Consider the following 23,380-nt stretch of genomic DNA (forward strand, 5'->3'; position numbering starts at 1 on the left):
ACTCAAACGGATTTAAAATGAAGAAGTTATGGGTAAAACAAGATTGGATAATTTTTCTCATTTTAGCTACGTGAAAATTGGTAACAAATCTATTCCAACCATAACTTAATCAACTTGTATTGTATATTATGTAATCTTGAGATACCATAGACACGTATAAAATGTTTCGACCTATCATGTCGACACATCTATATATATTTCGGAACAACCATAGACACTCTATATGTGAATGTTGGAGTTATCTATGCAGGGTTGAGGTTGATTCCAAAATATATATAGTTTGAGTTGTGATCAATACTGAGATACGTATACACTAGGTCGTGGATTGATTCAAGATAATATTTATCGATTTATTTCTGTACATCTAACTGTGGACAACTAGTTGTAGGTTACTAACGAGGACAGCTGACTTAATAAACTTAAAACATCAAAATATATTAAAAGTGTTGTAAATATATTTTGAACATACTTTGATATATATGTATATATTGTTATAGGTTCGTGAATCAACCAGTGGCCAAGTCTTACTTCCCGACGAAGTAAAAATCTGTGAAAGTGAGTTATAGTCCCACTTTTAAAATCTAATATTTTTGGGATGAGAATACATGCAGGTTTTATAAATGATTTACAAAATAGACACAAGTACGTGAAACTACATTCTATGGTTGAATTATCGAAATCGAATATGCCCCTTTTTATTAAGTCTGGTAATCTAAGAATTAGGGAACAGACACCCTAATTGACGCGAATCCTAAAGATAGATCTATTGGGCCTAACAAACCCCATCCAAAGTACCGGATGCTTTAGTACTTCGAAATTTATATCATATCCGAAGGGTGTCCCGGAATGATGGGGATATTCTTATATATGCATCTTGTTAATGTCGGTTACCAGGTGTTCACCATATGAATGATTTTTATCTCTATGTATGGGATGTGTATTGAAATATGAAATCTTGTGGTCTATTATTACGATTTGATATATATAGGTTAAACCTATAACTCACCAACATTTTTGTTGACGTTTTAAGCATGTTTATTCTCAGGTGATTATTAAGAGCTTCTGCTGTCGCATACTTAAATAAGGACGAGATTTAGAGTCCATGCTTGTGTGATATTGTGTAAAAACTGCATTCAAGAAACTTATTTTGTTGTAACATATTTGTATTGTAAACCATTATGTAATGGTCGTGTGTAAACAGGATATTTTAGATTATCATTATTTGATAATCTACATAAATCTTTTTAAACCTTTATTGATGAAATAAAGGTTATGGTTTGTTTTAAAATGAATGCAGTCTTTGAAAAACGTCTCATATAGAGGTCAAAACCTCGCAACGAAATCAATTAATATGGAATGTTTTTAATCAATAAGAACGGGACATTTCAGTTGGTCTTAGAGAACCAGAATTTTGCATTAGTGTGTCTTATTGAGTTTGTTAGGATGCATTAGTGAGTCTGGACTTCGACCGTGTTTACTTGAAAAATGATTGCTTAACAAATTTTGTTGGAAACTATATATTTTTAACATGTGAATATTATGTGATATATTAATTTCTTAACGCGTTTGATATTATGTGATAGATGTCTACCTCTAGAACAAGTCCCATTTACTCACCTAATAATAATGAAGAGTCAAATGTAAATTGGAATGATTCGTGGACTGATTCACAAGTTCCCGAAGAGGAACCGGAAGAAGAGTCGGAACCGGAAGAAGAATCGAAACTGGAAGAAGAATCGGAACCGGATGAAGAAATAGAACCGGTGGGGGAAATAATAAAACGGTTAAGTAAAAGAAAATCCTCAACCAACCGACCAAGGTTAATTATGGTCAATGGTGTTTCCGCCAAGGAAGCAAAATATTGGGAGGATTACCAATTCTCCGATGAATCGGATTCCGACGAGAATTCCGATGATGTTATAGAAATTACCCCAACTGAATTTAAAAAGGCAAAAGAAAATAATAAGGGAAAGGGCATAAAAATAGAGAAATCTAATTCCAACCCCGATGAACTTTATATGTATCGTCAACCCCCGAAGCCCTTAAGTTGTAACAATGACCCGGGAACCTCTAAACCACCAGGTTTTTCTAAACCGTTGTGGAAAACGACAGCTCGTATTAGGGGAACATCATATATCCCTAGAAACTTGACAAAACGAACCAAAACCGAAGAAGAAGAAACGAGCGAGTTGGAATAAGATAGTAGTATTCATGTGGTGTAATATATGTAATATAGTGTGCTTATGCTTTATGATATATGTAAAAATTGCTTGTATTAATAAGTATTTTTTTATGAATCTAACTCTTGTCTATTTTACAGTATAAAAACACAAAATGGATAGACAACCCAATATTTTAAGAGACCTACCCGGAGACATGATTGATGAAATCTTGTCTAGAGTCGGTCAGAATTCCTCGGCACAACTATTTAATGCGAGATCAGTTTGTAAGACATTCGAAGAACGTTCCAAGAATGCCTTGGTTTATAAAAGGCTTTCGTTCGAAAGATGGGGGATATCACATTGGGAAATCCGTAAGTTACGATGTGTTTACTTTGACGCATATATTGCGGGGAACCCAAATGCTATTTTACGCAATGGGTTAAGAAATTATTTTGACTCAATATATCCGAATATTGGACTTCGTGATTTAGAAAAAGTGGCTAACATGCAACATAAAGAAGCATGTTATGCTTACGGATTAGTAATGTTCGCTTCTCACTAAAGTGAGAACAAGAACATCGGGCTACAACTATTAAACAAAACGTTCCCATAAGTGACGGAGTCGGTAATTGGGGTAAGAAATGAGGTTTTTAGATTGTTACGGGACTGTTGGACATTACGTAACCCTCGTCCCTTTGACGACGTTACAACACGCTGTCTTATCAACGGCAATAACGGTTATATTCCACAAGACCAAGGATGGGAAGTAATCCTAGTAAAACCAGAATGCATGACTTGTTTCTGGACGTATGAATTACGTGTCTTTATTGCCTTTGCTGAACGACTTGTGTACTAGCTAGAATTATCTTCACAACCATCTTGTATCAAATTTATTGTGTGCTATATTTCATGCTATATGTAAAATAAGCGGTATTGTAAGTTTGTAAAATATTGTGTAAAAGTTTGAACGCGAAATATTATTATAATCAGTTTTTCATATAGAATTGTAGTACTTGAATTGTATATTAGCTACTAAGTATGAACTTAGCGGGTAGGTACTACCCAAATTTAAACTTATAAAACACTAATATGAAGAAAAAGCTTTTATAAATGAGTTCATATTATGCTATGAAATACTATTAACTACTCTTAATATTCTGTATGATTAACTGGTTCCATTTGACTATTTTGAAGGAAATGGCACCGACTACTCAACATACCGTGAATATGAATGAAGAGGAATTCCGTACTTTTCTAGCTTCAAACATAGCCGCAGTACAGGCTGCGCTACATACCAACAATAACCTTGGATCTAGCAGTACAGAAAATCGTGTAGGATGCACCTACAAAGAATTCACTGCCTGCAAACCTTTGGAATTTGATGGAACCGAAGGACCGATCGGATTGAAACAGTGGACCGAGAAGGTCGAATCGGTGTTTGCCATAAGTAAGTGTACTGAAGAGGACAAAGTGAAGTACGATACCCATACCTTCACAGGTTCTGCGTTAACATGGTGGAATACCTATCTAGAGCAAGTGGGACAAGACGATGCGTACGCACTACCGTGGTTAGCATTCAAGCACTTGATGAACGAGAAGTACCGTCCCAGAACCGAGGTCAATAAGCTCAAGACAGAACTTAGAGGGTTACGAACCCAAGGATTTGATATTACCACGTACGAAAGATGATTCACAGAATTGTGCCTATTGTGTCCGGGAGCATTCGAAGATGAGGAAGAGAAGATCGACGCGTTTGTGAAAGGATTACCGGAAAGAATCCAAGAAGATATAAGTTCACACGAGTCCGCCTCCATACAACAGGCATGTAGAATGGCTTACAAACTAGTGAACCAGATTGAAGAAAGAATTAAAGAACAGACTGCTGAAGAGACCAATGTGAAGCAAGTCAAAAGAAAGTGGGAGAAAAACGGTGATAAGAATCACCAATACAAGAACAACAGCAATTACAACAATAATCGCAACAATTATCCCAACAATCGCAACATCAATCGCAACTACAACAAACGGCCCAACAACAACAACAACAACTACAACAATCATCCCAATAACAATAATAACCGCAACAACAATAACAATCTGAAGCAGCTATGCCAAAGGTGTGAAAAGTATCACTCGGGGTTCTGCACCAAATTTTGCAACAAGTGTAAAAGAAATGGTCATAGCGCGGCGAAGTGTGAGGTCTACGGACCAGGGGTTAATAGAACGAAAGGAACAAATGGTGTCGGAACGAGTAATGGCGGAGCAAGTAGTGTCGGAGCAAGTTATGCCAATGTAGTTTGTTATAAATGTGGAAAACCGGGCCACATTATTAGAAATTGCCCGAACCAGGAGAACACGAATGGACAAGGCCGCGGAAGATTTTTCAATATTAATGCGGCAGAGGCACAGGAAGACTCGGAGCTTGTTACGGGTACGTTTCTTATTGACAATTAATCTGCTTACGTTTTATTTGATTCGGGTGCGGATAGAAGCTATATGAGTAGAGATTTTTGTGCTAAATTAAGTTGTCCATTGACGCCTTTGGATAGTAAATTTTTACTCGAATTAGCAAATGGTAAATTAATTTCAGCAGATAATATATGTCGGAATCGAGAAATTAAACTGGTTAGCGAAATATTTAAGATTGATTTGATACCAGTAGAGTTAAGGAGTTTTGATGTGATATTCGGTATGGACTGGTTGAAAGAAGTGAAAGCAGAGATCGTTTGTTACAAAAATGTAAATCGCATTATACGAGAAAAAGGAAAACCCTTAATGGTGTACGGAGAAAAGGGCAACACGAAGCTACATCTTATTAGTAATTTGAAGGCACAAAAACTAATAAGAAAAGGTTGCTATGCTGTTCTAGCACACGTCGAGAAAGTACAAACTGATGAAAAGAGCATCAACGATGTTCCCATTGCAAAAGAATTTCCCGATGTATTTCTGAAAGAATTACCGGGATTACCCCCACATCGATCCGTTGAATTTCAAATAGATCTTGTACCAGGAGCTGCACCAATAGCTCGTGCTCCTTACAGACTCACACCCAGCGAGATGAAAGAACTGCAAAGCCAATTACAAGAACTTTTAGAGCGTGGTTTCATTCGACCAAGCACATCACCGTGGGGAGCTCCTGTTTTGTTTGTCAAGAAGAAAGATGGTACATTCAGGTTGTGTATCGACTACCGAGAGTTGAACAAAGTTACCATCAAGAACCGCTACCCACTACCGAGAATCGATGACTTATTTGATCAACTACAAGGCTCGTCTGTTTATTCAAAGATTGACTTACGTTCCGGGTATCATCAAATACGGGTGAAAGAAGATGATATTCCAAAGACTGCTTTCAGAACACGTTACGGTCATTACGAGTTTATGGTCATGCCATTTGGTTTAACTAATGCACCAGCTGTGTTCATGGACCTTATGAACTGAGTGTGTGGACCATACCTTGACAAGTTTGTCATTGTTTTCATTGATGACATACTTATGTACTCAAAGAATGACCAAGAACACGGTGAAAATTTGAGAAAGGTGTTAGAAGTATTGAGGAAGGAAGAATTGTACGCTAAGTTTTCAAAGTGTGCATTTTGGTTGGAAGAAGTTCAATTCCTCGGTCACATAGTGAACAAAGAAGGTATTAAGGTGGATCCGGCAAAGATAGAAACTGTTGAAAAGTGGGAAACCCCGAAAACTCCGAAACACATACGCCAGTTTTTAGGACTAGCTGGTTACTATAGAAGGTTCATCCAAGACTTTTCCAGAATAGAAAAACCCTTGACTGCATTAACGCATAAAGGGAAGAAATTTGAATGGAATGATGAACAAGAGAAAGCGTTTCAGTTATTGGAGAAAAAGCTAACTACGGCACCTATATTGTCATTGCCTGAAGGGAATGATGATTTTGTGATTTATTGTGACTCATCAAAGCAAGGTCTCAGTTGTGTATTAATGCAACGAATGAAGGTGATTGCTTATGCGTCTAGACAATTGAAGATTCACGAACAAAATTATACGACGCATGATTTGGAATTAGGCGCGGTTGTTTTTGCATTAAAGACTTGGAGGCACTACTTATATGGGGTCAAAAGTATTATATATACCGACCATAAAAGTCTTCAACACATATTTAATCAGAAACAACTGAATATGAGGCAGCATAGGTGGATTGAATTATTGAATGATTACGACTTTGAGATTCGTTACCACCCGGAGAAGGCAAATGTGGTAGCTGATGCCTTGAGCAGGAAGGACAGAGAACCCATTCGAGTAAAATCTATGAATATAATGATTCATAATAACCTTACTACTCAAATAAAGGAGGCGCAACAAGGAGTTTTAAAAGAGGGAAATTTAAAGGATGAAATACCCAAAGGATCGGAGAAGCATCTTAATATTCGGGAAGACGGAATCCGGTATAGGGCTGAAAGGATTTGGGTACCAAAATTTGGAGATATGAGAGAAATGGTACTTAGAGAAGCTCATAAAACCAGATACTCAATACATCCTGGAACGGGGAAGATGTACAAGGATCTCAAGAAACATTTTTGGTGGCCGGGTATGAAAGTCGATGTTGCTAAATACGTAGGAGAATGTTTGACGTGTTCTAAGGTCAAAGCTGAGCATCATAAACCATCAGGTCTACTTCAACAACCCGAGATCCCGGAATGGAAATGGGAAAACATTACCATGGATTTCATCACTAAATTGCCAAGGACTGCAAGTGGTTTTGATACTATTTGGGTAATAGTTGATCGTCTCACCAAATCAGCACACTTCCTGCCAATAAGAGAAGATGACAAGATAGAGAAGTTAGCACGACTGTATTTAAAGGAAGTCGTCTCCAGACATGGAATACCAATCTCTATTATCTCTGATAGGGATGGCAGATTTATTTTAAGATTCTGGCAGACATTACAGCAAGCATTAGGAACTCGTCTAGACATGAGTACTGCCTATCATCCACAAACTGATGGGCAGAGTGAAAGGACGATACAAACACTTGAAGACATGCTACGAGCATGTGTTATTGATTTCGGAAACAGTTGGGATCGACATTAATTGAGATTGATATTTACATGATTAAATGTTTCCATGTTTATATATATTAATTGAGATTGATATTTACATGATTAAATGTTTCCAACATGTTAAGCAATCAAACTTGTTAAGACTTGATTAATTGAAATATGTTTCATATAGACAATTGACCACCCAAGTTGACCGGTGATTCACGAATGTTAAAACTTGTAAAAACTATATGATGACATATATATGGATATATATATAGTTAACATGATACTATGATAAGTAAACATATCATTAAGTATATTAACAATGAACTACATATGTAAAAACAAGACTACTAACTTAATGATTTTTAAACGAGACATATATGTAACGATTATCGTTGTAAAGACATTTAATGTATATATATATATATCATATTAAGAGATATTCATACATGATAATATCATGATAATATAATAATTTAAAATCTCATTTGATATTATAAACATTGGGTTAACAACATTTAACAAGATCGTTAACCTAAAGGTTTCAAAACAACACTTACATGTAACGACTAACGATGACTTAACGACTCAGTTAAAATGTATATACATGTAGTGTTTTAATATGTATTTATACACTTTTGAAAGACTTCAATACACTTATCAAAATACTTATACTTAACAAAAATGCTTACAATTACATCCTCGTTCAGTTTCATCAACAATTCTACTCGTATGCACCCGTATTCGTACTCGTATAATACACAGCTTTTAGATGTATGTACTATTGGTATATATACTCCAATGATCAGCTCTTAGTAGCCCATGTGAGTCACCTAACACATGTGGGAACCATCATTTGGCAACTAGCATGAAATATCTCATAAAATTACAAAAATATGAGTAATCATTCATGACTTATTTACATGAAAACAAAATTACATATCCTTTATATCTAATCCATACACCAACGACCAAAAACACCTACAAACGCTCTCATTCTTCAATTTTCTTCATCTAATTGATCTCTCTCAAGTTCTATCTTCAAGTTCTAAGTGTTCTTCATATATTCTACAAGTTCTAGTTACATAAAATCAAGAATACTTTCAAGTTTGCTAGCTCACTTCCAATCTTGTAAGGTGATCATCCAACCTCAAGAAATCTTTGTTTCTTATAGTAGGTTATCATTCTAATACAAGGTAATAATCATATTCAAACTTTGGTTCAACTTCTATAACTATAACAATCTTATTTCAAGTGATGATCTTACTTGAACTTGTTTTCGTGTCATGATTCTGCTTCAAGAACTTCGAGCTATCCAAGGATCCGTTGAAGCTAGATCCATTTTTATCTTTTCCAGTAGGTTTATCCAAGGAACTTAAGGTAGTAATGATGTTCATAACATCATTCGATTCATACATATAAAGCTATCTTATTCGAAGGTTTAAACTTGTAATCACTAGAACATAGTTTAGTTAATTCTAAACTTGTTCGCAAACAAAAGTTAATCCTTCTAAATTGACTTTTAAAATCAACTAAACACATGTTATATATCTATATGATATGCTAACTTAATGATTTAAAACCTGGAAACACGAAAAACACCGTAAAACAGGATTTACGCCGTCGTAGTAACACCGCGGGCTGTTTTGGGTTAGTTAATTAAAAACTATGATAAACTTTGATTTAAAAGTTGTTATTCTTAGAAAATGATTTTTATTATGAACATGAAACTATATCCAAAAATTATGGTTAAACTCAAAGTGGAAGTATGTTTTCTAAAATGGTCATCTAGACGTCGTTTTTTCGACTGAAATGACTACCTTTACAAAAACGACTTGTAACTTATTTTTCCGACTATAAACCTATACTTTTTCTGTTTAGATTCATAAAATAGAGTTCAATATGAAACCATAGCAATTTGATTCACTCAAAACGGATTTAAAATGAAGAAGTTATGGGTAAAACATGATTGGATAATTTTTCTCATTTTAGCTACGTGAAAATTGGTAACAAATCTATTCCAACCATAACTTAATCAACTTGTATTGTATATTATGTAATCTTGAGATACCATAGACACGTATACAATGTTTCGACCTATCATGTCGACACATCTATATATATTTCGGAACAACCATAGACACTCTATATGTGAATGTTGGAGTTAGCTATACAGGGTTGAGGTTGATTCCAAAATATATATAGTTTGAGTTGTGATCAATACTGAGATACGTATACACTAGGTCGTGGATTGATTCAAGATAATATTTATCAATTTATTTCTGTACATCTAACTGTGGACAACTAGTTGTAGGTTACTAACGAGGACATCTGACTTAATAAACTTACAACATCAAAATATATTAAAAGTGTTGTAAATGTATTTTGAACATACTTTGATATATATGTATATATTGTTATAGATTCTTGAATCAACCAGTGGCCAAGTCTTATTTCCCAACGAAGTAAAAATCTGTTAAACTGAGTTATAGTCCCACTTTTAAAATCTAATATCTTTGGGATGAGAATACATGCAGGTTTTATAAATGATTTACAAAATAGACACAAGTACGTGAAACTACATTCTATGGTTGAATTATCGAAATCGAATATGCCCCTTTTTATTAAGTCTGGTAATCTAAGAATTAGGGAACAGACACCCTAATTGACGCGAATCCTAAAGATAGATCTATTGGGCCTAACAAACCCCATCCAAAGTACCGGATGCTTTAGTACTTCGAAATTTATATCATATCCGAAGGGTGTCCCGGAATGATGGGGATATTCTTATATATGCATCTTGTTAATGTCGGTTACCAGGTGTTCACCATATGAATGATTTTTATCTCTATGTATGAGATGTGTATTGAAATATGAAATCTTGTGGTCTATTATTATGATTTGATATATATATAGGTTAAACCTATAACTCACCAACATTTTTGTTGACGTTTTAAGCATGTTTATTCTCAGGTGATTATTAAGAGCTTTCGCTGTCGCATACTTAAATAAGGACGAGATTTGGAGTCCATGCTTGTATGATATTGTGTAAAAACTGCATTCAAGAAACTTATTTTGTTGTAACATATTTGTATTGTAAACCATTATGTAATGGTCGTGTGTAAACAGGATATTTTAGATTATCATTATTGGATAATCTACGTAAATCTTTTTAAACCTTTATTGATGAAATAAAGGTTATGGTTTGTTTTAAAATGAATGCAGTCTTTGAAAAACGTCTCATATAGAGGTCAAAACCTCGCAACGAAATCAATTAATATGGAACGTTTTTAATCAATAAGAACGGGACATTTCAACATTGCCCATTTATACGAGGCATCACATGAAAGGTGTAGGTACTTTGTAAGGTTATAAGGAGTTTTGCATTCTTGACTTGACATTTCAACGAGAACGAATGTTATGCCTCAGTGGTCCATGCTTTATAAGGCACTCATTTCACAATTTTTGGCATACTCTTCTTCTACTCTTTTTTTTTCTTTCTATGCCTCAGTGGTCGATGCTTTTTAAAGCAATCGTTTCACAATTTTTAGCATATATAATTTTCAAATTCGTCTCTTTCACTTCCTCCTTTTTCTTCTTTTTTTTTCTTTTTTTTTTTTCATGATAGCACACAGCATTTATCATATTAAGAACATTTAGGATGTAATGGTGAATATGTGGTGATGGTGACAATGATATATGGATATATGTAGGTAATGTAGATAATGGGTGTTGGGTGTGGTAAATATCATTGTCATAGCTTGTGATATAAAGCACCCCCTTTCGACCTTTGCCTAGGGAAGAGTAAACTCTACAAGTGTTGCATTGGTGACTATCATCATTATTATGCACTTTCATACTAGTGAGTAAATCGTGGAATCCATTGTGGAACCTCGGAAACCACTCTGAGTCAAACTAATTAAAAAGCCACAAACACTATAACATGATAGCCAGTTATAATTGAAATTCTAATTTAAACCAATTATATCTTAGCAAAAATGAGTTGCGTTGTCACCTAGTGTTACTAAATCTAAACAAGATAAAGTAAGATTAAATTCGACATCAATAACCACAAATAAGAGTAGGAATGGGAAGTTGGTTTTCTTTTTTTTTCTTTTTTTTTTCTAACGGTTTAGGCTGCTAATGGTTACTAATTGATTCTAGTACACAATTGTGTACTAACGACCTGGGTAGACTGGCTGCGAAAATAAATAAAATAAATAAATAAAACAAAAAAAATTGGTTTAAAAAGAAAATCCTAAAGTGTTTCTTTATCATTCATGTTACCTAACATACAACCATGGGATCCCCTTTTTTTCTCAACCTTTCTTTTCTCCATAAGAGTATATTTCCTTAAAATTAACTAGCCAAGGTCAACAAAGTCAAATGCCTAACACTATCATTCCTCACCGGCCAAGTCCAAAAACTTCCAAGTTAATTCTTAGTAACTATGGTTACTCTCATGGGTCAACATCTTGATTATAGCCTTGAAATTAAAATTTTTTCAAATTTTTACCACCTAAGCCATTAAAACCATTTATGTCAGAAAACCTTTGAACAACAAGCATTTTCAAGCTAAGCCAAATGTGCAAATTTCCTTCCTCCCCCCACACTTAAGTCATGCTACGTCCTCGTATGCATGTTTAAAAGTTATGTTAGACCAAAGTGAGGAAATTAAACAAAGAGAAAGAAGAAAAAGAACAATATTACCCAGGATTAAAAGCAACTTCCCAATATCATTGTGACACGTACACCAACTTCCCATTTCATCACACACATGCTCCTTCCATCCAACTTTATTCTTACAAAACAAAAACAAAAGAAAACATAAAAACTAACTAGCCCATTTTCGAAGGGATCCCGCTTTAAACCACCCGATTCCCTCGGGTGGACGAGTTTTGTCTCGTGAGGGCTTGCAGTGAACATACCCACAAAGTTCATTTAACTACTTAAAATAAAATAAGAAAAATAAAATAAAAGAATAATAAAAGAAAAGAAAAGTGTACATGTTATTACAGACGGAGCAAAGGACCTGATTAAAATCAGAGAGGCTCATCACATTCGGAGACCAGGATCAAAAATACTATCAAATAAGCTTCTCGATAACGGTGACATGTCGAACACCGACTTCCTGCCTTCTTCTCTAGCTCTCTCCATATCCGGTGGTAGTGGTGTGGGTTGCTGATAAAACAACGGTGGTGCGACAGATGGTGCGGGTGGATTCACATATTCCACCCCTGGTGCAAACCCCGAAGCATAAGTCGTATAGTCAATCGGCTCATAATACGGTGTAACTGGCCGATTCTGCAACATATCCTCATACTGACGTCTTCGGTTATCCCTCTCAAACACATCTTGTTGATATCGCTCAGTCAAGTAAATCTGAGCCCTAGCTACATCAAGAAGGGTACTCTGTTGCTCCTCCATTCGAGCCCACCTTTGTTCATCTACCAGAATATACCGCCTATCTTTACTCGATCCCTCACCTTGAGGGTTAAAATCTGGATCAGCTCTATCATAGATATCATCCAATCCTCGTGCAACTCGCTCAAATGAATCTGCAGAATTATAATCTTCTTCCTCCTCAGGAAGATTATCATCCTCTACCCCAAAAGTATACCGCTCCAAATAAGTTGGGTTCTCAATTACAAAACCATCCCCTTGTCGCATAAACTCTAACCCGGGAACCTTTTCTTTCACTTTCTTAATTTCTTCTCTTTTTCCTTTGGGATTATTCGAAATCCCTCCATTCCTCCACAAAAAGAACGACAAGAACCACATATAAGGGATCACCGCCCTTTGCTTTAATTGCTCCCGGCACTCCCAAATCCATGTCATCATAACCAAACGCAACGAAGGCACCATTGAATTAGTTACCATGGCGTACAACAAAGGTAACTCGTACGTCCGAACTAGCGTAAGATCACTCTTTCTTTGATAAATGTTGTAATTCATCACTATTGACAATATCCTCGGAATGATTTTCAGCTTACTCCTCTCTAGATCAAAATTCTCAATATCAGGTCGGTCAACATGAAACAGCGTTCTCACCACATGAATATATCTATCAGTTGGAACCGCAAACAACTCTTTGGCAGACGGATAATCGTACCCATCCTTTCCCGCAATTCTTATCCCCCCAACATATGGAAGGTCGGGATGGGCTAATTGATTAAAAGTCTCCATCCGCATTAGAATCACTGAATTCCCCACTTTACCCTCCAGAATTAACATTCGTGGGAAATTATCTCCTGGAATCCATTTCAAAGTTGACATCCAATTAAACACCTGCGTGGGATACGTCATCTCCCAAGAACAACCCAACTGTGTACTTTCAAATCCCATTTGAACTGGCTGAAGGATAGCTTCCCAACCCCAGTCTACAAACACCTGAAACACCCCATACTTTCTCCACACATTTGGAGTTATATACCTTTCACAAAAAGCGTTTCTCAAAAGTTGGTCTTTCTTCTCGGTATACAATTGGACTTGCCATTCATATGGTAACTCACTTAAACACTTCTTATCCTACCAATTTGGGGCTCCTCCTGGATTGCCACGACTCCTTTTAGCCCTGTTCAACATTTTTTGCAATTACACAACTCAACAAACTCGTTAGTATTTAACAAAACACCTTACATGTCATTGCTCAAAATATCTCATTAAACCTTTTAGCAATACATGCAAATCCTAACCTTATTCACTGAATCAACGCATCAATCTTGCATACCTCATTTAACCACAAGATACTTAATTTGACATGTTACACATTATCATCACTACTAGACAACCCTTTTCTCAAGTAAACATCACATAAACATTGTAATCATCATTTCAACAAAAACTATAAACTTTACTACCTAACATTATTGCATTGCCACTTAACAAACATTAATTTAAACATTAAACACTGGAAACACACATTCAAGACACAAACATTATCAATTTTTTAGTCAAAGTCAACCCTAGTCAACTACTTAGAAGCAATTAACAAGTTTTAACTTAAACTTCCAAATTAATCATACATACTCCATTGACATATTTAAACACAATTAACAATAGCTAGAACAAAAGCAATGCTTAAACATAATTAAATCGCACTAACGCTAGCACAAGAACATGAAAATAACAAAACCCCTAAATTGATAATCAAGAACAATAAAAAATACAAGAATGATGATTACCTTGATGTTAAAAAACTCGAATTGAAAGAATACTTGAAGAATTAAACCCACAAATCAAAACCCCCAAACTTAAATTTTAGCCAAGAACACGAATCAACACCCAATTTGTATGATTTTGTAAGGATTTAGGTGTTTTTGTGAAGTGTTATGACGAATTGATGAGGTTTTGAGCTTCGATTTGGTGTTTAGATGATGAAAAATTAGGGTTTAGAGTGATGGTGTTCGTGGTTTATGGCTGCGTATGTATAAAATATAAATAAATAAATTTTCCCATTTTAAACCCCTAAAAACCGGTACCAGGAAAAATGCACTGGCGTAAATTACACCAGTTTTGGCGTAAAATACGCCTATACATTTTCAGGCGTAAAAACCTGGCGTAAAATTACGCCTAACATGCAAAATTTTTCTGAATTTTCAATTTTCATAGGCATAAAATACGCCAATATTGGCGTAAATTACGCCAACACTCAGGTACAGAAAATTTTTTAATTTTTCATTTTTCGCCTTAATTTCGCACAAAACTTCAATTTTTCTCATTCTCTTTGCACAAAACATTTTTGGGACTAAAAACCTTGACCCCCTCCTACACTTTAAGCATTGCATTGTCCTCAATGCAAAAAGTTAGAGATAGTCATTCAAACCGATCCCATTTTAAATTCAAAAATGGTACTTTGCCCCGCCCGTATGTACAAAACAAATAAAAACTTACAAACTTTACAAATGTGTGCGAATTTTTGATGGAGTCATGCACTCGACTCCTCTTCCGGATTAGCATTCGTCCGGATCAACGGCCCCATTTTTTCTAGAGCCGAATCCATCTTCCATACGGAGCGTGATCATGTTATCTTCATCTTTAATTGTTAAAGTCCCCGTATCAAAATCTAGTGACATCCTTGCGGTAGCTAAAAATCCTCGTCCCAATACAATTGGAGTATTCGCATCCGGTTCACAATCCATAATGAAGAAATCTTCCTTATAACCAATACCGTGAATAATGAAAAGAACATCTTATGCAATCCCGATTGGGTCATCGACGGTTTGGTTTCCAAATCGAATACTAGTATTAGTTCGAACCAACTCTCGGATGCCTATTGATCTTGCAATTTTTGTTGGCATCATGTTAACACTCGCACCCGAATCTAGCAACGCCCGGTAAGTCTTCTTCTTTTTGAATTGACACATAACCGAAAAATCACCCGGATCTCTATACTTAATGCGAGGTTTGAATGCACATTTTGGTTTTGATTCAACGTATTCAACTTCAATTGTCCACCCCTCATCATCAACAAAAGATGTTTTGGTGTTGTTCATGAATCTTTCCGTATTTTCTTTTCCCCACATACTTTCAAGCGTCTCACGAATCTCCTCTACATCCACATCCGGTTCTTGTTCTACTTCGGGTGTTTCTGTAACAGTGTTAACACAAATGGTTTTGTCGTTGCTTGACTTGGAACCTAAGCGTTGATTGAGGCTAATACCCCCACACTCAACACTTTGATAGATTTCATCCATGTCTATAGTATCCGCTACCATTTCTTCACTAACTACTTTATTTGTGTTAACCTCTTGTATCCCAAGCATCATACAATATCCCTCATCAAATTCTCTCTCCACTATATATGCCGAAGGAAAACGCATATTTTTCGAATTACAAAATCTAAAAGTTCCGTTTCCTCCTTCAAAAGAGATAGAACCTGCACCTGGGTCGATTTTACAATCCGCGGTTGTAATGAATCCACGCCCGACTAACAATGGAACATCTTCATTCGTAGGCATATCAAAAATGGTGAATGGTACTTCAAGGAAGACACCTTTCACATTAACCATCACATCACGAAGTACACCAAGTGCCTGACACTTAGTATTGTTGCCAAGTGTGATGACCGCATCGGATTTAGTCAACGAACATAGAGAACATTTGTCATGAAATAATCTCTTGTACGTCATGTATGACATGATATTAATTGTAGACCCCGTATCGGCAATCACCTTGAATTCACGATGATCATTAGCAAAATGGGGTAAGACCCCAACGAAACTCAATTCGAACAATATTTCCCCTGGGTCTTCTTCTTGACGACGGAACTCCGGCCTTCCCTTAACATCTTCTTCCAATGACAACTTTTCATCAAACTCATCAAAACATTCATCTGAAATAACCTCAGACACCTCGTCCTCTGGCGCATCATCAAATCGCCCATCATCATCTCAAACATCACAATTGGGCATCCGACTAATAGTAACATTTTGATCAAGCCACGCATCAATGTTCTCTTTACTAACATAATTCTTTGATTCGTTCACCCGAATTGTTCTAAGTTGATGAACTTTCATGGGTTCAAAACGAATTGTTTCAACTACCCTAGCATCACCAAGCGACAAACCGAAAGCAATTTTCAATCGTTGCCCATTAACTAAGAACGGTTCCCCACCTTTTGGATCTTTTATTTCAATTGCCCCGTACGGAGTAACCTTGCTAACCATATAGGGACCGTTCCACTTACTTCTCAACTTACCCGCAAATAACTTTAGCCTTGAATTAAACAACCACACACTTTGCCCCACTTCAAACATCCGCCTTATGATTTGCTTATCATGAAACGCTTTCGTTTTCTCTTTGTAAATTTTTGAACTTTCATAAGCATCGCGTCTCAACTCATCCAGTTCCGATAGGTCTAACTTTCTTGCTTTTCCTGCCTCATCCATGTTCATGTTCACCTGTTTAATAGCCCATTCTGCACGATGCTCAATTTCAACAGGTTAGTGACATGCCTTCCCATAAACAAGTCGATAAGGTGAAGTGCCAATAGGGGTTTTATAAGCTGTCCGGTAAGCCCAAAGCGCATCGTCTAGTTTTAAAGACCAATCTTTGCGATTAGGATTTACGATTTTTTCTAAAATCCTTCTTAATTCCCTATTAGATACTTCCACTTACTCACTTGTTTGGGGATGGTAAGGCGTAGCAATTCGGTGATTTACCCCCATGTCCCTTAAAAGTTTAGCAAAATGCGAGTTCTTAAAGTGCGAACCCCCATCACTAATTATGGCCTTAGGTACACCATGACGACAAAAAATATTTTTCTTAACAAACTTTAGGACAACTTTGTGGTCATTGGTCCGAGTAGCCTCAGCCTCCACCCACTTAGAGACATAATCAACGGCAACTAGTATATACTCAAATCCAAAAGAAGGTGGAAAGGGTCCCATAAAATCTATGCCCCAAACATCAAAGATTTCACAAACCAAAATTGGGTTCATGGGCATTTCATTACGCTTATAGATTCCCCCGTCCTTTGACACCTAGCACAATTTTTTACATACTCACACGCGTCTTTAAAAATAGTAGGCCAAAAGAAACCTGAGTCGAGTACTTTGTATCCGGTTTTCTTGACTCCGTAATGTCCTCCACATGCAAAAGTATGACAATGAGCTGGAATGTCCTTATGTTCATCTTCCGCCACACATCTTCTTATGATTTGGTCGGGTCCAATTCGGTAAAGAATCGGGTCCTCCCAAATATAATGCTTTACCTGCGATAAAATGTAATCCCTCTTGTGCTTGTTCCAATGCTCCGGTATCTTGTTAGTCACCAAATAATTAACGATATGTGCGAACCAAGGTACCTGCACAACACTAAACAAACACTCGTCCGGGAAATTTTCCTGGATTGGTTTAGCAGGGTCAAACGGTGGCGGGGGTATCCTAGATAAATGGTCGGCTACCACATTCTCAATACCCTTTTTATCCCTTATTTCCAAATCAAACTCTTGTGGCAATAAGATCCACCTAATCAATCTAGGCTTAGACTCTTTCTTATCAAGTAAGTGCCTTAGGGCACTATGGTCTGAAAAGACAACTACCTTAGACCCCCACAAGTATGATCTAAATTTGTCTAAGGCAAACACGACTGCTAATAATTCTTTCTCGATCGTGGTATAGTTCACTTGGGCATCCGAGAACGTTTTACTAGCATAATAGATAACAGCTGGTTTCCTATCAACTCTTTAACCCAAAACAGCCCCAGCCGCAAAATCATTAGCGTCGCACATAATTTCAAATGGTTTGGTCCAATCGGGTGATTGCAAAGTCAACTTATGAAGGCCTCCCTACATTGGTCATCAAAGTCAAAAGGTGCATCTTTTAATAACAAATTACACAATGGTTTAGAAATAACGCTAAAATCTTTGATAAACCTACGATAGAATCCTGCATGTCCCAAAAACGATCTTACCCCCTTAACATTGGTTGGTGGAGGTAATGTAGCAATAAGTTAAACTTTTGCTCTATCGACTTCGAATCCCCGTTCAGACACAATGTGTCCCAAAACCACCCCATCCCTTACCATAAAGTGGCTCTTTTCCCAACTAAGGACAAGGTTGGTCTCGGTACACCTCTTTAAAACTTTTTTCAACATACTCAAACACGACTCAAAAGACTTGCCAAATATTGAAAAATCATCCATGAAAATTTCTAAAGACTCGCCTATTAACTCTGAGAAAATACTCATCATACACCTTTGAAAAGTAGCAGGTGCATTACATAAACCAAAAGGCATCCGTCTAAAGGCATAAGTTCCATAAGGACAAGTAAAAGTCATTTTTTCTTGGTCATTAGGGTGAATAGGTATTTGATTATATCCCGAATACCCATCTAAGAAACAATAAAATTTCTGACCTGACAACTTTTCGATGATTTGATCAATAAAAGGCAAGGGAAAGTGATCCTTTGAAGTTGCAGCATTCAACTTCCTATAGTCAATACATACCCGCCAACTCGTCACGGGACGGGTTGTGATCTTTTCACCTTCCTCCGTTTCCATTACCGTTATCCCAGCTTTCTTTGGCACTGTTTGCTTGGGGCTTACCCACTGACTATCTGAAATAGGGAAAATATTCCCTGCATCTAACCACTTGAGAACTTCTTTCTTTACAACTTCCTGCATATTTGGGTTTAACATGCGTTGCGTATCATGAGCAGGTTTAACCTCCGGATCTGTAACTATCCTATGCATACACACTGAGGGACTTATCCCTTTCAAATCAGCTATCGTCCACCCTACTGCAGCCTTGTACTTATGAAGCACTTCCATCAAAGCTTTTTCCTGCACACCTGTCAAATCTGAAGCAATAATAACTGGCAAAGTGCCGTCAGTACCTAAAAATGCATACTTCAAATGAGAAGGTAAGGGTTTTAACTCAAGAGTCGGTGGTGACTCTAGTGAAGGTCTCATATTAGTATCAATGGATTTAGGTAATGGCTCATATTTATGAGTCCATGGTAGGAACCTAGCATCCATTGTACTTGCTACTGCTAGTTCTACTGCCTTGACCTCTTCACACTCAACATCCTCTTCGTTACCTAAGCAAAATATTTCTACTGGGTCATTGGTTATTAGGTGAGAGGTATGCTTTTCCACTAATTCATCAATCACATCTATCCGATAGCATTCATGGACATCTGGTGTATGAAGGGATTTAAAGATATTAATTCTCATCTTGCGATTCCTAAAAGATATGTCCATAGCACCCGTTTGACAATTAATGTGAGCATTAATGGTGGCCAAAAATGGGCGTCCCAAGATTATAGTGGGTTGGGCATCTCTATTCCTAGGTTCAATGTCCATAACAACAAAGTCAACCGGGTAATAGAAATCTTCCACCTTTACTATCACATCTTCTAATATCCCCCTAGGCGTTTTGATTGACTGGTCCGCTAGTTGAATAATTATGTCAGTTCTTTTCATTAAACCCAATTCAAATCGGTCAACTAGACAAAAAGGTAAAATATTAATGCTAGCTCCTAGGTCCAATAATGCCTTTTTCACATTCACGTTTCCTACAGTGACAGCTATCAACGGGGTTCCTGGGTCCTTAAACTTAGGTGGAAGTGTACCGAAAATAACCGCACTTAAGTGCTCGGTTAGCTCCACCTTTTGGGTAAAGTCGCCCTTTGCTTCCTCTTTTGAGTGCAAAGGTCTTTTAAAAATTTAGCATAAGATGGGACTTGCCTAATAGCATCGAGAACGGGTAAATTTATCTTAACCTGCTTAAATGTTTCCCACATGTCCTCTGGTTGTGGTCCCTTTTTCCCATAAGGGAATTGGTTTGGGGACTCTAAAGCCTTGGGAAATGAAACGGTTTTTGATTCCGCCTCCACTTTCCCAGCCTCATTAACGATTGGTTCGGTCTTTTTCACTCCCTCCCCATGGTTATCATTTTCACTTACCTCTTCCTCATCAAGAACAATAGAAGACTTACTTGCCTCTTGTTGCACTACCTCTTTTTCACTAACCTTATTGTCATACTTCTTTCCGCTTCTCAAGGTACCTACCATGTTAACGCTATGCCCTTTTCCTTGATCCTTATGATTTGGATTTAGAACCGTGTAGCTTGGAATTGTACCTGGTTCCCTATTTCCCTTACTTTCCGCTACATTACCGATCTCCTTAGCCAATGCACCAATCGACTTATTTTGCACTTCTATCATTTTTCGCATTTCGGAGATGAATGCATCCATCTTAGCATCCGAACTAGATGGTTGATTAGTTGAAGTACTCTTTTGATTTTGGTTTGGGTTCTGGCCTTAGTTTTGGTAATTGTTTTGGTTTTGGTTTCGGTTATTTGGATAAGGATTTTGATAGTTTCTTTGGTAGTTACCTTGGTTCTGAAAATTACCCTGGTTTTGGAAGTTGTTTGGTGGTCTAAGTTGGTTCTCTTGGTTAGCATTCAGCGCGTTGTTATTGCTCCAACTGAAATTAGGATGATTTCTCCAACCCGGATTATACGTGTTGGAGTATGGATCATATCTCCGTCCCTGAGCCTCGTTAACTTGTTCTTCCACTATGTGCTGATTTACCGGTGGAATCCCATTTCTACATCCATATGAAAAGTGAGAAGGATCTCCACAAATCTCATATACTTCCTGAACCTGCGAAACATTACAAGCAAGACCCTGATTTGGGTTGTTAAATATAAGCATTTTCAAATCACCAAATTCCTGCTTTAATTTCCTAGATGAACCACCCGAATTGAAAACATGATTCACTCGAGAGGTACTAGGTTGTTTACGATCAACCGAAACTTGGGTTTTTGAACCCTTGCTTAACTGTTCGAAGAACGCCTATTCATCATCACTAGACCGAGTTTAGAATGCCCCACCACTAGCCGCTAAAAGAAACTGCCTGTTTTAGGAATCTAAACTATCATAGAAAACTTTAACCAATTCCCACTTGGGTATCTCATGGTGTGGACATGCTTTAAGTAACTCCTTCAGACGTTCATACGCTTCATGAAATAATTCACCCGGTAATTGTTTAAAAGATTTTATTTACGTACGCATGTCTGAGGTTTTACTTATGGGGTAAAATTCTTCTAAAAATCGTTTTTTCATCTCCGCCCAAGTATTAATACTCCGGGCGGGCAAGGAGAGAAACCATCTTTTTGCCTTATCCTTAAGTGAATAAGGAAATAATCGAAGACATACCTCATCATCAATGAAACCGTTTACTTGATTAGTAGCACATATCCCATTAAATTCAGTGATGTGTTCATATGGCTCCTCATTAGCCATACCTCGGTAGGTTGGCAAAATCGAAATGAGTTGAGGTCGGACCTCAAATCGTCGGTTGTTTCCTCCTGCCGATGCAGGATAAACAATGGGTGAATGATCCTCAAAATCACCCGGTTGGTAGTAGGTGTCTACTCCTCTTGGTCGTTCGGCCATCTCGTCTCGTTGATCAAAAACTTCCTTATAAGGACTCTCATTTTTCCATACTACATTTCTCATATTTCCATTCAATACTTTTCCTTATTAAATGCCCAATAAAATAGTTAAACTTAATAAGTAAACTTTAATCGATAAAGGTTAGGCGTTAAGAATTATAAAATACGATAATTAACTTTGTACATTAATTGACAAGTTAATAAAAATAATAAGTTAATAAACTTTTGTGAGTAAACAAATAACTAAAAAGACTTGTGTAATTAAAATAAATAAAGTTGAATAATTAAGGGTTATTAAGCTAAATTAAAGTACAAGGACTTAAGTGAAAATATTAAAACCCTAGCTCATAAAACCCTAGAAAATTTGGAAGGGTAAAATTACCCATATACCCCTCTAAATTTCGGCCCATGCATCCCTTCCTAACCCTTTTTCCAAGCTAACTTGTTCCCTCAGTAATTCCTTATAAAATCCTAATTCTAGAATGCTCCTATCCTCCCTATAAATAGACCCCTAGGCTAAACCATTCCATGTACCAAATCATAATTACATCCCTCACTCAAAAATCTCTCTCTCCCTCTCCAATTTTCGGCCAAAATCGAAAATCCCCCACCACCATCGAAATCCTTAGGTTTTCCAATAAATCTTCAAGTGTTCTTCGCGTTCTTCGTGTTCTTCAAGAATCTTCAAGGTGTTCTTCAAGATATTCAAGGCTTTGATCTTCCATCTTCATCAAGTTCTTCTTTTCTTTGTTAATCTACTTGAATCTTCAAAGGTATAAACATAAAACCCTAATCTATTTTCTTAATTCTTTGATCTTTGTTTTAATCTATATTCACATAAAATCATAAACACATAAACATAAGAACAAACCTAGATCTATATATGTAAAAAAAATAATATGAATATATGTATGTGTGTATAATGTCGACTAAAAAAAAAAGGGGGAAAACTTTGATCTTAAAACCCTAGGTTGTTACATGGAAGATTGTTAGTGTTTAATTAAGGAAACAAAATAATTATATATACATATACATATAAATCGATCCATATATATGTATATTTGTAAAAATTAATTTTTTTGTATACATATATATATATATATATATATATATATATATATATATATATACACACGATTACATATACATATACATACTAATACCTTAAACCCTAATTATACCTTAACTATACTACTTTAATCAAACCCTAGTTTCATTAAAAAAAACCTAATTAATTACTAAACCCTAATTCATTAAATCTAACCCTAATTAATTAATACCACTTTAATTATTAA

General features: G+C 36.4%; 1 pseudogene; it reads left to right on the forward strand.

The window, feature by feature from the left end:
- Positions 1-21,598: 21,598 nt before the first annotated feature.
- On the forward strand, positions 21,599-21,712 carry LOC139846118 (small nucleolar RNA R71; annotated as a pseudogene).
- Positions 21,713-23,380: the final 1,668 nt, after the last annotated feature.

The sequence above is a fragment of the Rutidosis leptorrhynchoides genome, chromosome 4 (genome assembly GCF_046630445.1).
Source record: "Rutidosis leptorrhynchoides isolate AG116_Rl617_1_P2 chromosome 4, CSIRO_AGI_Rlap_v1, whole genome shotgun sequence".
Taxonomy (NCBI): Eukaryota; Viridiplantae; Streptophyta; class Magnoliopsida; order Asterales; family Asteraceae; genus Rutidosis; species Rutidosis leptorrhynchoides.